Below are 16,689 nucleotides of genomic sequence, written 5' to 3' on the forward strand. Positions count from 1 at the left end.
CAATGACATTTGGTACGTTTGTCATTAAGGCACCTTAATATTATTTCATGTCTCTGTTTGGCCTTAATGCAGGTGATATATATTTCTAAAAAACAGAGGAATGTTTGATGATTTAGTACCATGGTACTTAGAAATACCTTAAAGACTTCATAAACTCTTATCGAAGCTTTCTGAAAAATTGTTAGATCCTAGGCTAAATTTTTAGAGAATTTTGACCTCTATCTATGAATAAATAAGGTGGATATTTTTAAAATGATCAAACAGATTCAAATAGTAGGGCATTTTATATAAATATAGACTCAGTAGTGATCCAATGTGAATTATATTAAACTCAGTGGGAAACCATCTATTAACCTTAGCAAGAATAGAATTAGAATTCCAGAAACTGAATTCTGCTTTAGGAGTCCTGTGTCAGGGGATTATTAAAATACCATCCTGATACTTTATGAATGAATTGGACAATTAGTAGTACTAATTAGTAGCAACGTCAGTCTGAAAGAACTACTTAGAGGAAACTCAATGATGAATATTCCTCGATGGTGAAGGAGGCGGCCTTCAGCAGGCAGCATGGTACGTGCTGGGTAGTAAAATGAAATTCCTTCGCTAAGTAGATTTATCATAGGATCATAGAGTTCTTTGGGTTGGAAGGGACCTTAAAGGTCCTCTAGTTCCAACCCCCCTGCCATGGGCAGGGACACCTTCCACTAGACCAGGTTGCTCAAAGCCCCATCCAACCTGGCCTTGAACACTGCCGGGGATGGGGCATCCACAGCCTCTTTGGGCAACCTGTTCCAGTGCCGCACCACCCTCACCATGAGGAACTTCTTTACATTTAATCTAAATCTGCCCTCTTTCAGTTCAAAGCCATTACTCCTTTTCCTGTCACTACATGCCCTTGTAAAAAGTCCCTCTCCAGCTTTCCTGTAGGCCCCCTTTAGGTACTGGCAGGCTGCTGTAAGGTCTGCCCGGAGCCTTCTCTTCTCCAGGCTGAACAAGCCCAAGTCTCTCAGCCTGTCCTCATAGGAGAGGTGCTCCAGCCCTCTGATCATCTTCGTGGCCCTCCTCTGGACCTGCTCGAGCAGGTCCATGTCCTTCTTATGGTGGGGGCCCCAGAGCTGAACACAGTACTGCAGGTGGGGTCTCACCAGAGCAGAGTAGAAGGGGAGAATCGCCTCCCTCGACCTGCTGGTCACGCTGCTTTTGATGCAGCCCAGGATACGGTTGGCTTTCTGGGCTGTGAGTGCACATTGCTGGGTCACGTTCAGTTTTTCATCCACTAATACCCCCGAGTCCCTCTCCGCAGGGCTGCTCTAAATCCATTCTCTGCCCAGCCTGTATTTGTGCTTGGGATTGCCCTGACCCACGTGCAGGACCTTGTACTTGTCCTTGCTGAACTTCATGAGGTTCGCACGGGCCCACCTCTCCAGCCTGTCAGGGTCCCTCGGGATGGCATCCCTTCCCTCCAGCATATCGTCCACACCACACAGCTTGGTGTCGTTGTTCAAACTTGCTGAGGGTGCCCTCAATCCCACTGTCCGTGTTGCCGACAATGATGTTGAACAGCGCTGGTCCCAGTACCGACCCTTGAGGAACACCACTCGTCTCTGGTCTCCACTCGGACATCAAGCCGTTGGCCACAACTCTTTGAGTGCGACCGTCCAGCCAATTCCTTATCCACTGAGGGCTCCATCCATCAAATCCATGTCTCTCCAATTTAGAGACAAAAATGTTGTGTGGGACAGTGTCAGATGCTTTGCACAAGTCCAGGTAGATGATGTCATTTGCTCTTCCCTTATCCACCAAAGCTGTAACCCCATTGTAGAAGGCCACCAAATTTGTTCAGGGATGAATTGCCCTTAGTGAGGCTGTGTTGGCTGTCACCAACCACCTCGTTATTTTCCATGTGCCTTAGCATAGTTTCCAAGGGGATCTGCTCCATGTTTTCCCTTTTCCAGTCAGTGGGAACTTCCCTGGACTGCCACAACTTCTCAGATCTGCTGGATTTCTTTTGAACTTTCTCAGCCTTTCCAGTTTCAGGTGGGATACTTGCTGTAGTACACGCTGTCCAGGCTTTTCTGTAGCATGACAATTTTTAACACGTTGTAAGGCGCTGTGGAGATAATAGTAATGAAATCTGTGCGTATGACGACTTTGGTTATCATTTTACCAGGAGATTAACACCCTCTAGCCGTAGAGGGATGATAGAAGCAAAGAATATAGACAGTGTGCTATGGTCATGAAGTTGGTCACATCACTAAATAAACAAAGAGTAAAATTCAACATGTTAAAACCATTGACTCTGCAGTTAGTGGTGGTGAAAGCTATTCCCTGACCTTCCTTAAAGTAATTCCTCTTTAACATGTTTAGTGATGAGTAGATTGTGAAGCAACAACCTTTTTTTTTTTTTTTTTTTCCTTCTTTTTTCTCTTAGCTTCCTTAAATGTTTCCAGTTATCTCATACTTGAGCGGTAACAACACAAAAAACATTTATATGTGGGAGTGTTCATGTTCCTGGGGGGGGGGTGATTCCTTTCCGTATGAACTTCAGAGGTACGAGGTAGTATTTCCGATTTAGCAGAAAACAGATTTCTCTGCCACTGGCATTGTTTGCAGACTGAGTCCAGACCAGAAGGAAATTGATGCAAAGAGTCTGTGCTGGACACAAGTTATTGAGTCCTCCTCCCGTCAACTGCCGTGGCAGCATTTGGCCTGCATGAGAGTTGCCAGTTACGGAGAATTGCGCCAAGAATTTTTAAATAAGAAATAACATAGTTTAGAAAAGTTTATGTTATTTTCTTGTTGGAGGATTTAATTTTAAACAACGGCATAATGTCCTGTCTAAAAGAAGGCACTTTATTATGTGATGATAAAGTATCATGAGGCAAAAGTATAAATTGTTGGTGTGCTTGCTGCATTAAATTTCTTCTTTCCCTAATGAGTTCGAGGCTTTGGATAACAGTTTAATCTTGAAGTCGAGGTATCCGTTTCTTCTGCTTCTTATGCTGTTGGTATATTTATTCAAGTATTTGTACAGTGCTTCAGCTGCTTACACCATGTTCTTAGAGGAACAGAAAAGCTTACAATCTTGGTGTCAACACAAATATTTTTATATAAAATAATCTGAATCATATCTGGTGGGTTCAGTTAGGCCTTATCAGTGAAAGACGAGTTCCAGCACAGTGTGGAAGCGCACAAGCAGCTGGAGGGGCAGGAGGAAAGATGGGTTCAGCTGTCTGCAGGGCAACATTTGTGTGTCCTGTCAAGCAGTACAAAAAGAATGTACATTAATGTAAATAAAATGCATATAACATGTATTTTGGCCCTTAAGCAATTTGTAAATATGCATTTGAGACTCTGTTTCTGCAAGTGGTATACATTATGACGTATAGGAGAGGTTAAAAGTCATAATCCAGGACTACTGACCCCGCTGACAAATTCTCTTCACTAGTTTCCAGTGTCAAGATACGATGCAACAAACAAATGAAGCCATCTACAAATTCTTTATTTTCAAGTGTGGTGTTGTGGTTTAACCCCAGCCAGCAACTAAGCACCACGCAGCCGCTCGCTCACTCCCCCCCCCCCACCCCCACCCAGTGGGATGGGGGAGAAAATCGGGAAAAAGAAGCAAAACCCACGGGTTGAGATAAGAACAGTTTAATAGAACAGAAAAGAAGAAACGAATAATGATAATGATGACACTAATAAAATGACAACAGCAATAATGAAAGGATTGGAACGTACAAATGATGCGCAGTGCAATTGCTCACCACCCGCCGACCGGCACCCAGCTAGTCCCCCAGCGGCGATTCCCCGCCCCCACTCCCCAGTTCCTATACTGGATGTGACGTCCCATGGTCTGGAATACCCTGTTGGCCAGTTTGGGTCAGCTGCCCTGGCTGTGTCCCCTCCCAGCTTCTTGTGCCCCTCCAGCTTTCTCGCTGGCTGGGCATGAGAAGCTGAAAAATCCTTGACATTAGTCTAAACACTACTAGCAGCAACTGAAAACATCAGTGTTATCAACATTCTTCACATACTGAACTCAAAACGTACCACCGTACCAGCTACTGGGAAGACAGTTAACTCTGTCCCAGCTGAAACTAGGACATGTGGAAAGAAAAAGAGGAGTGTGTGCATTTGCTGATAGTGGAAAACAACATTCCTATCAAAAGAAAAATACTTCTTTTTCCTTTCTGTTTTGGTTTTTTTGGTTTTTTGGTTTTGTTTGTGGGTTTTTTTGGTTTTTTTTTTTTAAAGTTTATGACTATTACCAGGTTTTGTCATGGATCTTTCTTCAGTGGATGACAGCTGAGTTTGCAGTTAGTCTGGTGGGGACCCCTGGGGTGGGAAGAGAATCGTTTCTCTCTGCTGTTGGAGTTATCAAATGTGTTCACTTTGTGGTATTTATATTTTGTATGTTCAGGCTTTATGTTAGCCATAGAAATCAAGAAGAAAATGGATTAACATTGTTGTCTCCTCATTCGAATGGCTCTTGTACTGATGGCTGGCTCTTACACACCTTTTGAAATACCACTGTGTTTCAGGTAGAGACAAGTACAGAAGGAAACTCAGTTATTTGTTAGTTTGCAGTAGTAATGACTAAATAAATTTTTTTACTAATGCATTCTTTTGTACCTCTAACAACATTTGTTTAGGAAAAAAAGGAGGGGAAAAGACAAATTGGTATTATACAGAACTAAAATTATTTGTTTATCATCTCAGTTCTCATCAGTTTCACAGTTATCTTTATATTAAATTAAAGATCAGTGAAGGAGAAAAGTAGATTACATTTCCATTGTGAGCTAGAAAATAGAAATGCATGTACAACAGATATGCAAACTAGCTAATGGAAATAAATCACAAGTTTTTAAAATGCTGTGTTACAGATGAATGAAAATAACTTTTAAATTAATGAGTAATTTTTAATTCTAAGGTGTTTTCACAAAACGAAAATAAATTGGAATGCATGATTATTTGAGAGAACCTTCAGTTTCCATACCTTACAGGTCCAAATCTTGAGTATTAACTTCATCAAAATATCAAGAACAAGGAAGCAGAAAACATATTACTGTTTAACGTACAAAATACAGGCAAATGCTTGCCATAGCAACCAGCAGTTAGGTAAGATGAGTGCTATGGTACACGGGCCTGCACTGTGCTTACCTCTTTATTACCCAGGGTTGTACATGGGAGTGATTTTCTTCAAAGTCGGAAACTGATCTATTTGTCAATTTGATTGTTTTCGTTCAGTTTTTAAATTGCAGGGTGAAGACTGCATGTATGCTGTTTCTGAATAGTAGCATGCACCTTTCCTGTCAAAACCAAGGCTTTTTATAAAATAAAAGTCTTTTCATGGTTGTAAGATATATTATTAGTACTTGTCACTTTCTTTATGAAAGTATCAGATATGCAGGATTTATAGGATTGAGACTATTGACTAAATTGATGTCTCTGATTTTCTCCTCTTGCAAATTAAAACTCCATTTCTTTTTTTTTTCCTGTAACTGGAGACAAAAAAATAGATAGTATCCCTTCTTACATCTTCTCTGTTCAAAGCTACATCCACTCAAATGATACTGTTGCCAAATCTGTGAAAAATGTTAGTATGTTAGCCTTATAGCTATATATCACATACATAAAATAAATATGTTTGTGTGTTACCCTTATAGCTATATGTCATGTTAGTAAAAGAAATGTGTTAGTATGTTAGCCTTATAGCTATAGCTAATTTTTAAATTAGCTTCTCTGAGAGACCTGCCTGTTGTTATTGTATTTGGTTTAGCTTTAATGTTTTTCACTTGGTATATTGTGTTGTTAGGCAGTTAAAATGCATTTTTGAAGTGTTATTAATATGGCCAACTTGTCATACAAAAGAACAGTATACTTGGAAAAGGCCATATGTTCTTGCAAAGGTAGTCTTGGAAGGTAGAATATTTGCTTCTTGTTTTCTTATGTCATCCGTTATGTCTTAACTTCATTTTCTCCAGATACTGTGTCTGGTAAATATTCAAATAATAGATGTGAATTCTAATCAGTAGGGAAGCAAGATCATTATTTCCAATGGCTTTATGATGACTTTAGTCAGGTACTCAAAACAGATTTTTTTAGACATGCCTACCTGCTCTTTGGTATCATAACAGTTAAAATTTAGAATTAGGATTGTACATTTTGAATATGTAGACAGCTAATATTGCTTTTATCTAAACAATGAAATATACTGTGGTCCTCCTATGACAACAGGAGATGAGAAGGTATTTTCAATACTACAGCACTCAAAATAAATGAGCAAACAAACTGGATTTCCCCAAGCACTTTGGACTGGCATGAGCCAAATTTGCTGCTGCTCCTTCCACTTCGAGTTACTCATTCCTGTACACGTGCCACTCCTTCCTAAGCGTCTAGTCCAGCATGAGCATTCCTCCATCCACAGAGATTAGGGAACCGATCTAGGTTAAGACTAATCCAGCAGAAATACACAAATCGGCTCCCTTATCTGATTCACTGGACCGACGTTAGCCTCTGCGCAGGAGAGGGAGCAGCACCGACCCGCAGCCTGGAGCAGGAGGAGCCTTTTAGCAGAGGGTTGAGTTGTGCCCTCTAACCTGAGTAAGGGGGGCTACACATAGGGGTTTTCCTCCTCGAGAAGGGTCCCAGGAAAATGAAGAAGTAAGGAAAAAAACTGGTGTCCCCATAGTTTTCAAGCTTTCTGCTGAGGAGCTAACAGAGCCCTGATTTAAGCCAGGTCTTCTGGATTGATCAAGGTTCTGGGTCTACGTTGGGGAAACCCGAAAATGCTGTCATTCCCTGTAGTTAGTCCAAGCGTAGTCATGCAAAGATATTTTCACTCACTGTTTATGCTGGTTATAAGAATAAAATTAAATACAAGGCTCTGGTTAGGCTGAGTTCGTGATTCTCCATCACACGTTCAAGTCACAGAATTAGTTGTAGCTGTGTTTGTTTTAGGTGAAAAATCTACAAGGCATTTTAGGGAAAAATGCGTACAAGTCTAAAATCTATTTTCAATGGTATCTAAGCTACATTGGGGTTTTTATGTTAATTTATATATATGTGTATGCGTGTGAGTGTGGAGAGAGAGAGAAAGAGATCTGTATATGAATTAGATATAAATAAGCAAAACTGGCCATCTTTTTTTACAATTTTAGTTGTCTGAAGTTTTATGGTAGATCTTTTCAAGAATATCGCATTAAAAAGTCCTTTCATACATTCTCCAGCTGTGCGGGCTCTATTTCTGTAGCTTTAAATTCTGTGGAAGTGTAAAGCAGTGGAGGATATAGCCAAATTTGGACCCAACTCTTGGACACTAGGGTATTCTTCTGATTTTGTGTTTGTGGTCAATGAAGAAAGAGAGATCCTTCTAGAGGGCAGTTCAGAATACAGCTGTATTTAGGATCAGATTAGATTAATTTATTTTAAATCACACTTTGGACTCTACCTTTCTTCACTGACTACTGAGAGTGCCTAGGTAAACTCAACAGTTTTGTTCAATGTTTGCTTTTCTGAATGTTCCCATGGTTTTTGTGTAGTGAAGCAGTCTGTTAGAGAAGCTGTGCAGTCTACGTGAAGCGCAGGTATTGATAACTTGTCTTTCTGCAAATCTTGTTTTAGTACAACATGTATTTTATTGCAGGAAGAAGCGGCTTTATCTCAACAAAACGGGCAAAGAAACATAAAGACTTGAACAAACAGCACTTCTCTAATTCTTTCCAAAAGTTCAGAGACCCACCAAAACCTTGTGGATTACCTCCACCAGTCTTCCTGATTTGAGGTAGGTGAATTCTCTCTTTGCCACTCTTTCTCTTTTTTCTCACATACGTATGGATAGTAAACGCAGTGATTTCAATTTTTAAAATCGTTTCTTCTGGTTTATTTGATATGTCAGAAAATAACGGTGGGCTTTCAGTAGGCTGGTGTTATAGGCAGTGTTGTTTATCTGGTGGTAAAGCAGTGTCACCACTAGAAATTAATGATACCGTGGCTTTAGTATTGTGGAAGATGATGCAACTACTAAATATAATTTTGTGTGATTTTTTCCACTTAACAAAATAAAAATAGCAATTGTTGAAAATATAATCAGTCAAAATCAGACCGGATGCTAGTAAACAGGTCTCTAAGCTTTTGCCAGTGTTTTCCAGCATGGAGCCTGTGGCTCTGATTTGGATTTAACTCTTCTGGAGGAGTGTTTTTCAGTTATGCCACATGGTAAATGGGAAGAATAACCTGAGGAACAGCCAATAATCAAGTTGATTGGTTTAGCAGAAACATATTTAAAACCTACCTGAAGACAAAAGAGAACTGGCTGACTGCCATTCTCTTTCACTACTCATTTGTGACAGCACACAATTGAAAAGTTACTGAGTTTGTTTCTGTTACTGGAAGATCGTTTTCTGGTATTTTTCATTTGTTCTTATGGAAAGTAGAGTATCTTTAATTTTAGATACATCAGATACCATAGTTGTAAGAATAATGTATGTATCTTAAGAGATTAGATGGGGACAGGATTTTTTTAATCTGTTAGCACAGACTTGTTATGTAAATAGAAAGCTCACAAAGAGAATGAGACAGCACATGCACTGAAAAAACAGATGTCTATTCCCCAGAAATACATTCACCATTAGATTCCTGCAACTTGGTGAGAGCTTATTGGGAAGTATATTGTTACGGATATATATGCAATTGAAAAATAAACATATTGTAGCCACTGTGTAAGTCCTGTACTTATCTCTGAATGATAAACTGCTCTTTTCACGTGTGATGCAGTGCTATTTACTAACAGCTAGGCCAGTCTGTGACAATCACCTTCTTACATTAAATAGCAGACTTCAGAAGTATAAGTGCTTTTTTCAATGCCAAGTGTCCATTTTTTTAATTGAAAAATAAAATCCTTTGCAGTTTTTTTACAAACGCTTATTTTTAATTCTTTATCACACAAACTGGTAGCTTCTAATAGGCAAAGAAAGATAGGAAGGCTGGTTTAAAGGAGAATGAGAGCAAGACTTTCAGGAGGGGAAAAGCAATGCACAGCCTATTGAATTAGCCACAAAAACTCTCTTGCCTCACCGTATAGGAGCCTTTTGATTATCACCAGTAGTCTATGCTTAGTATTCATAAAACTGTATTCTGTAGCTGGTCATCTGTCTCTGTGGTGCTAATATTTTGATGCTAGTGAGTTTGTAAATGGCATATGCATAATTAAAGTAATGTCTATTTTTTCAGCAGAAACTTGTAATTACATCTTTACTTATATGTTTCCATTTCTGTATGCTCAGTATGGACAATTTTTGTCATTCATTTGTTGTTACTATTTTATTTAGATATGTTAAAAATCAGGTTATTTATTTGAATTCATTTTGATAATGTGTTTCTGTAGATTTCTTGAGGCCTTTATTAGAAGCTTCTTTTACTGATGCTACTTCAATCCTTAGTACTGTCCACATGACCTAGTTATTTTAAGCCCTAGTATGACTTACGTTTCGTTTGGGGCTCTTCTGTCCATCTATTGAAATTGTTACCAGTAAATTAGTTTTACAGTGTTTAGTGTGATTAGCATTATATGCTCAGGAGAAGTTCTTCATAAAAATGTCTCTTATCAATACCTTTCAATGTGTTTAAACATTAATAAATAATTTTATCTGAAGAATGTAATATCCATAGTGAACTTATGATCTAAAATTTATTTGTATGCAAATTCTTTAATGGTAGGTTATATCATCTTTCTGTTTGTTTGTTACTGTAAAGATAAGCTATGTTGTGAAGCCATGGATTCTTACTTATCTATAATTTTATGAATAACCTATGTAAAAATGTTCATTCTTTGAAGTATTTCATGCAGCTTATATACGGCAGAAACAAGTTAAAAAATTCTGTCACTTCTACAATTGAAGAAGAAATTCTTATGTTTAAATTATGCCATTTATATGTTAGATTTTAAGATTTAGAATTTCTGGAGTAATTTAGAAAACATTGGCATTCAGTTTGTTGATAAGCTGAAGCTGGTAGCTGAGGCCCATTGGTCAGACCCCAACCTTGTGAGCCTTGTGGATGCTTCACAGGAGAAAGTTCAGTGTGTCTCAAACTCTGTGAGATTTGTATCGTTCTCCTTTCACAGTATGTCTGACCTTGTTGTGAGTAACCTCTACTGCAGCTCTGTCCGTTGAATACCCCAATTCTTCACCTGCTAAAATGCAGTAATTTTTTTCAGTCACATATATTCAGTATTTAGAGCTTTATGACTCCTTCTATTTGTAAACTCACAGTGTTGTTTGTTCAACAAAGTTGTTTAACCCTTTCAGCTAAGGGGAAGAGGCTTTACATTACTAATAGCAATAATACTAATTTTGTTGTTCTGTATGATTTATTATTTTTTTGCTTTAATCATTTTAATAACATCTATGGACTGGATGTGCCTTGTTAGTATTCTAGATACATAAAAACATTCAGTATTAAGAACAGGTAAGCCCCGTAATGTTCAGAAACATTAAACATATAGTGCTTAAACACGGAAGCTGCCTAGTGTCCCAGTCTTTAAGAAAATCTAAGCATATATTCATAATTTTATAGGGATGTAATTTTCAAAGTGATACTGGTTGGGGAAGAACTTTAGCAAGTTAATCATTTTTCTTCTAAGTAGTTTGCATATGAAAAAACTGTTTGCTGAAAGGCTCTGCTGGGTTGGTAAATGCAGTCTGGAACAACCAAGACTCGTTGGTGCCCATTTTTACAAAATGCTGTGCCCCAATTTTGCCCGTAAATTGGGAAGATTCTGATCAACTTATAACTCAGTTAAATTAGTGGTACTAATAAAGTCAATGAAAGCCAAACAGCAGGTCATCACCAAGAAAGCAAAAAGGGTTTGCTTATAAACTTAAATAAGATATTTTAATAATCATAGTAAATACTGTATTTGGTATTTGTAGCCAATGTGCTTATACCCTGTTTGTTTGGCTTATCTCAAATTTTTCGTTCACATTTTGTATCACTGGGTTTTCTGTTAGGGGAGAAGGTTTTAACAACAACCGAGACCTTTACTATAACGACAAATGGCTTTAAAAGAGATTCCAGATACGTGATCTGTAAATCAGAACAAATTCATTAGACTTTCTGTAGGATTCAGAAAGCATTGATTGGCTATGTTGCATCTATTTTAATTGAAGATTTATTTTTAAAAAAAGTGAAATCCCCAGTAATTCTGAATTTGTTAAATGTGTATTTGTAATCCCTAACTGTGCCCTTACTGAGTCCTCAGGCTTTCAGGTATAATGTTTTAAAAGCCTACATTAACTCTTTTGGATATGTCTTTAACCTAATGAACTCCAATCCATTTCACCTCTAAAAGAACTAATTAATTGACTTAAAGTCCTGCAAAGACTGTTAACTCCTTTCAGTGTCAGAGAAATTGAAACTGGCACAATCAAAGCCTAGCTAACTCTGAGTCGGTGGAGGACTGCAGGTACATTTTGGTGGTGATTCTGAAGGAAATGGCTCAGTAACAGGCAGATGTTATGGAATAACCCAGGTTCTGGTTCAGCTGGGGGTTCACCAGTATCTGTGTACCTGTGCAAAGACTAATTTAAGAGCTCATCAACAATACTGGTGGAACCTTTTACATAACCAAGGCCATTTGCAGTATCGTAACTCTTTAAAGCCTAGACTTTTTGCCTTTGTAGTTGAAGGGTTTTAGCATGCATCAGTACAACTCAAGTTGTCTGAAGAAGTGACCTTTTTTGGTATGCATACTACTTCCGTCATAAAAATCCATATACTCATTTTTATAGAAATCTACTTGCTCTTCTGGACAGTGAACCACCGTAACGTAGTAAAAGGTATCTTTTTTTTCATCAGTTCCAGTCAGAGCCATCCTGCCCTTCTTTAAAAGCAGATATTATTACAGTTTATACTACAAAGTAATTGGATAAGGGCTTACAAAGCAATCAAGAAAAGTGAAATAAAAACATTTGGCTCATTCTTTAATTTAAATAATGCAACTGTCTCAACAGATGTAACGTGGGGTGCACGAGTTCCTCAGATGAGGGGTGTAGTAAGACAAGCAGCCAGCCTCAATGGACATAGCCCCTTCTCGAGATCTAAACAGGAGACTATCTAAAGCAAAGCTGAAAGTGCATCAAGAATTTTAAGAAGCCTAAAGATCCCCAAGGTAACGAGAAGCAAGACCATGAGGAGTAATGTAGGTAAGTATGCAAAAGTTATTCATTGCATTTATTAGGCTGAGAAACTTTTGATTTTATTTTGCTAGTTTTATGCTGTGGTAGTAAAGTTTGTTACAAAATGTATTTCAAGTAGTATAATATGAAAGATTTGAGCCAATATTAAAAAAAATGAGAAGAACAGCAGACACCTTCAACATTTAATGGTGCTGAATAGGAAAGTAAACAATTTAGCAATTCATATCTTTGTACAAGATAGACAGTGCACCCATACATGGACCTTTTTGATAACGGAACAAAGAGGAAAAAAGCATTCTTGACCTAGATTTAACAGATTGTATTGAAACAGCATATGAAGCACAGTATTTTAATGGTAAGAAAATTACCGTTTTGTGACAGTGTGATTCTTATGGAGTATTAGTCATAATTGGTAGTAATATATTTTGACATAATTAAACAATAGAACTCCAGTTATCTGTATCAGAAAATATGCAGCACCATTCTTGACCTAGATTATATTGTAGTAGCAAAGTGTAGCTGCCTTGCCCTGAGATGAAGCCAGAACTTTACAGTAAAATGTGAAATGAAATGCTCTTATTCTTATACATTTTCATAATCAAAATATAAGGTTATACCATGTCAACAACCAGCAGATGGAGAAAAAGAACGTCCTAGGAAGCTCAAAGAACACGCTAGGAAACTGAGCTATAAATACCAGGCTAATTCCATAGCTTTAAGATTTCTCCAAAGCTTTTTTAAATCCCTCCAGAAAAGACTAAAGAGATCCCTAATCTGAAGTGCCCCAGTTGAAGAAATGTGTATGTTTTTATTTTTAAATAAAATTATGTTAATCTACAATAGATTGTTTGGACAACTTAATGAGTCAGCGTAGTGTCTGTACTATATTTGTTGCATCAAAGTAAGGTTTTTAAACACATTGGTACATTTTCATTCTTATCAGTACTTTCTTCTCCAGAGAAAATACAGAATCCTGTCTGATCACCTCTGAACCGATATGTATAGTATTCCCACAGAATACTTGATGTTCACAACTCATTTTGAATCTCTATTTTTTAGAGAGCTGTCCCTTTCAGTAGAGAGAGCTAACAGAAGAGCAATCTTCTTTAGTGGGATTTTATGAAAATTCGGAAGATCTTCTGATTTTTTTTTTTCCTTTGCATTTGTACATTGTACCTATGGAACCTAATGTTGCTGCTATATTTAGAAATATTTGTTTTTCTGGCTTCCATACTTAATATTCTAAATTCTTGAAAGCAGGCTTTCAGATTTCATGGCATTCCAAGGAGGATGTTATTCTCATGTTGTCATTGAATTTGGTGAATCTGCGATGTGAACAGGTTTTAAGACAAGTGTCTGTAAGAAAACCTGGATTGTGAGAAAAGTGAATTGTTGAGCATATAAGTGAAGGGATTCTTTTCTCCATTATGTTGGATGAAAAGATGTATACACTTGTATTAATGAAGCACTGTGTAATGTTTCCTGTTGAAGTTAGCAAAACCAGTAGCTGGGGATGTCATGAGACAGAATTATCATGTAACCATAGAGTGATGCTGGTTGGAAGGGATATCTGGAGGTCATACAGAACGGCCGAGGTTGGAAGGGAGCTCTGGAGGTCATCTTGTCCAACCCCCTTGGTCAAGCAAGGTCACCTACAGCAGGTTGCCCAGGATCATATCCAGACAGTTTTTGAATATGTCCGTGGATGGAGACTCCACCAGCTCTCTGGGCAACCTGTGCCAGTGCTCCGTCACCCTCACAGTAAAAAAGTGTTTCTTGATGTTCAGAGGGAACCTCCCGTGTTTCCGTCTGTGCTCATTACCTCTTGTCCTGTTACTGGACACCACTGGAAAAGAGCCTGGCCCCATCTTCGTTGCACCCTTCTTTCAGGTATTCATACACATTGAGAAGATCCCCCCAGAGCTTTAATTTTCCTAATATGTATTAACAAAACTTTCCATGTTGCACATGTGTCTGCTGCTTGTCTTTAACTATGGGCATCAGAAGAGACTCTGGCTCCATCTTCTCTTTAACCACATGTTAGCTAGTTGAAAACAGCAGAAAGATCTCCCCTAGACCTTCTCTTCTTGAGCTTGTCCTTCCATAAGGATCTCTTCAGTCCTTAAAAATGTCTCTTATTTTTGTACTCATGTTTTGCTTGAGAAAGTGCATTAAGAATAATAACTTTTTCAGAAACTTCTGAGTTGCCATTGCATGTTCCCTCTGTAAGAGGAAGACAGTTGGAGAGCTTGGACAAAAAAAAAAAGAAATCAAAAACTTTCATTCCTAGACCACTGGAAATTTTTACAGTGTGTAGTACCAGTGACACAAGACTCAGTACATGTTTGCTGTCAGTGAGACCTTAGGTAGAATATATTTTGCAGTACTGGGCACTGCCTTTTAAAGAAAATTTATATTAGCCAAAAGAAGGCAAAGCAGAGCAACAAGCTAGTGACAGATTTAGAAAGCAGGACTGTGAAAGAACAGCTGAAAGGATTGCGTTTGTTTATTCTAGGAAGAAAGAGAACACTGTAGGATGGGTATAAGGTTTTAAAAAGATAAGAGGTTCTTATAAAAGCAATGGAGGCAGTTGCTCTGTAGATTTAAAAAAAAAAAAAGAAAAGGCAAGTTCAGTTTGCACAAAGGATAATTTAGGATAGATGGAAAGAGAAAGCAATCCAAGGTTTTTTGTTTTAGCTCATACCGGACTGCAAATATGGATGAAAAACTGGGATATTTTACTTATAACTGTCATGAAATCTATGATAGGAAATTTTTAAAAATGCGTAAAGAAGCAGCTTTCAAAGACGATCTTGGTAATTTTGACCTTCCGCCACTGGCAGTGGGCTGAGCGGATTGCTCTCCTGAGATCCCTCTTCAGATCCTCAGTTTCTGTAATTCCATCAACTTAATTGTGGGATTAGCTTAGTTTTGTTTCCCTGCAAACTTTTTCTGTTCCTGATAATATACTACAGTTTGAGGTATGTGGTATTTAAAGTCTTTATGTGTGGCAGTTTTCATTACAAAAAAATGAACCAAAGGACCTTTTTTCTTAAATAAAATGCTTTGAAATGCTTTGCAAAGCTCTTATTTAAAATGGAGTGAAATTCAGGTTCAGCAACCTTTGGAAGTTTGCCACTGATTTCCTTGAATTCAGATTTCCATTGAGATGGTAGGATGAAGCGTAACATAAGAAATAAATACGTGCAAAACAAATGTGGGAAGCTATCTTACCTGTCTGTAGCTTGAATTTATATTTCTTAGATTTTTCTGCCAAGAGTTTATGGCATTTGTTCATGACACTAATGGCTTTGTTTATGGAGTTTTTTGTGACAGAATATATTTGTGTTACTAAATGAATTTCTTTTGATCAAGCTTTAAATATGTTGTGATAAGAAGTTGACTAAATGGTTGGTTCTTTGCCTACATTTTTTCCAATAGCTCACTTTTTGGAGCATGGTGCCAGAACATGCTAAATATCTGTGTTACATCCCTACTGTCTGCATTTCCAGAGACATTTTTCAAGCCTTTTCAGAGAATAAAGGACTGTTTGAGTTTTAAGTTAGTACCTGGCACAACATACTGTCCTTCGATTGGGATGAAGTAGTGCTTTTTCTAGGTTCTCATCTTTTTTGCAGCTTTGTTCTTAAACTCTTGGATGTATTACATCCTTAAAGGGACACGTGGTTTTAATTTCTGGGTGCCTGCGGTCCTTAGTCTCACTTTTCTTTTCTCTGCTTTGACGAGCTGGTGGAATTCTCTTATACTTGTCAAGCTTGAATGTGATTCACCCTTTTGTTTAGTTCCTCCTGAAAAGAATCAAACTTTTAATGCGCATGCAGTAAAATCAGGTTTTAAAGTGCATCAAGTGAGCAAAGCCATGGATACTTGGCAGGACAGAGTTGAGCATCGTTACCAGGTACCATCTTGCTCTACATTAAACCTAACGATGTCATGTTTGGATGGCAAAACACCTCCAAGGAGAGTTTCACAACCCCTGTACTGAAGTAGAGAATAGAATGCTTTTTATTATCATAAAAACAAATGTTTCGTTTTCTAGGAGCCAGACTGCAGTCTTCACGGTTTATTGGACAATGAAATTTATCCTTATTAAGGTGTCAGTGTGAATATGTCTGATAATTGTTATATAAAAAGTCAACCCCAAAATACACAGACACTAACATTTGGGTACTTTGCTCTTTCTAGTGGGCCAAAAATACCTTGGCTTTCTTAAAAGTAAATCTCTGAGTGAAGGGAATGGGACAGCCAGACAGGAAAGAAGTTTTTCACTCATGAAGCACAAAATCTTATTTGAAACTAGTGGGGTGTGTGTACAGTCGAGAACTTTATCATTTTTGTTGCCGGAATACAGATTAAACTTTAGTAGAGTAGATTTTTTAAAAAGAAGTTGTACTTTAGCATTTTCTTAAATATTAGATGATTTTTTTCTGTGCTCATGATGTTTTATGGAAATCAAGTGTGTACAAAATAT

The 16,689-nt window shown here is 37.9% G+C and overlaps 1 protein-coding gene across 10 annotated transcripts in view; it reads left to right on the plus strand.

Annotated features, from left to right (window-relative positions):
- Window positions 1-16,689, plus strand: part of MBD5 (methyl-CpG binding domain protein 5) — a 148,477-nt gene that overhangs the window by 75,849 nt on the left and 55,939 nt on the right. For 9 of the 10 annotated variants that reach the window (XM_030017045.2, XM_030017046.2, XM_030017047.2 and 6 more), the window contains 2 exons: window positions 7,646-7,783; window positions 12,012-12,203. The gene's annotated coding sequence lies outside the window, so the exon portion shown is untranslated. Of the gene's footprint in view, window positions 1-2,431; window positions 2,558-7,645; window positions 7,784-12,011; window positions 12,204-16,689 lie in introns of all 10 variants that reach the window. The other variant, XM_030017038.2, reaches the window with a different exon arrangement.

The sequence above is a fragment of the Aquila chrysaetos genome, chromosome 6, assembly GCF_900496995.4.
Source record: "Aquila chrysaetos chrysaetos chromosome 6, bAquChr1.4, whole genome shotgun sequence".
Lineage (NCBI taxonomy): Eukaryota > Metazoa > Chordata > Aves > Accipitriformes > Accipitridae > Aquila > Aquila chrysaetos.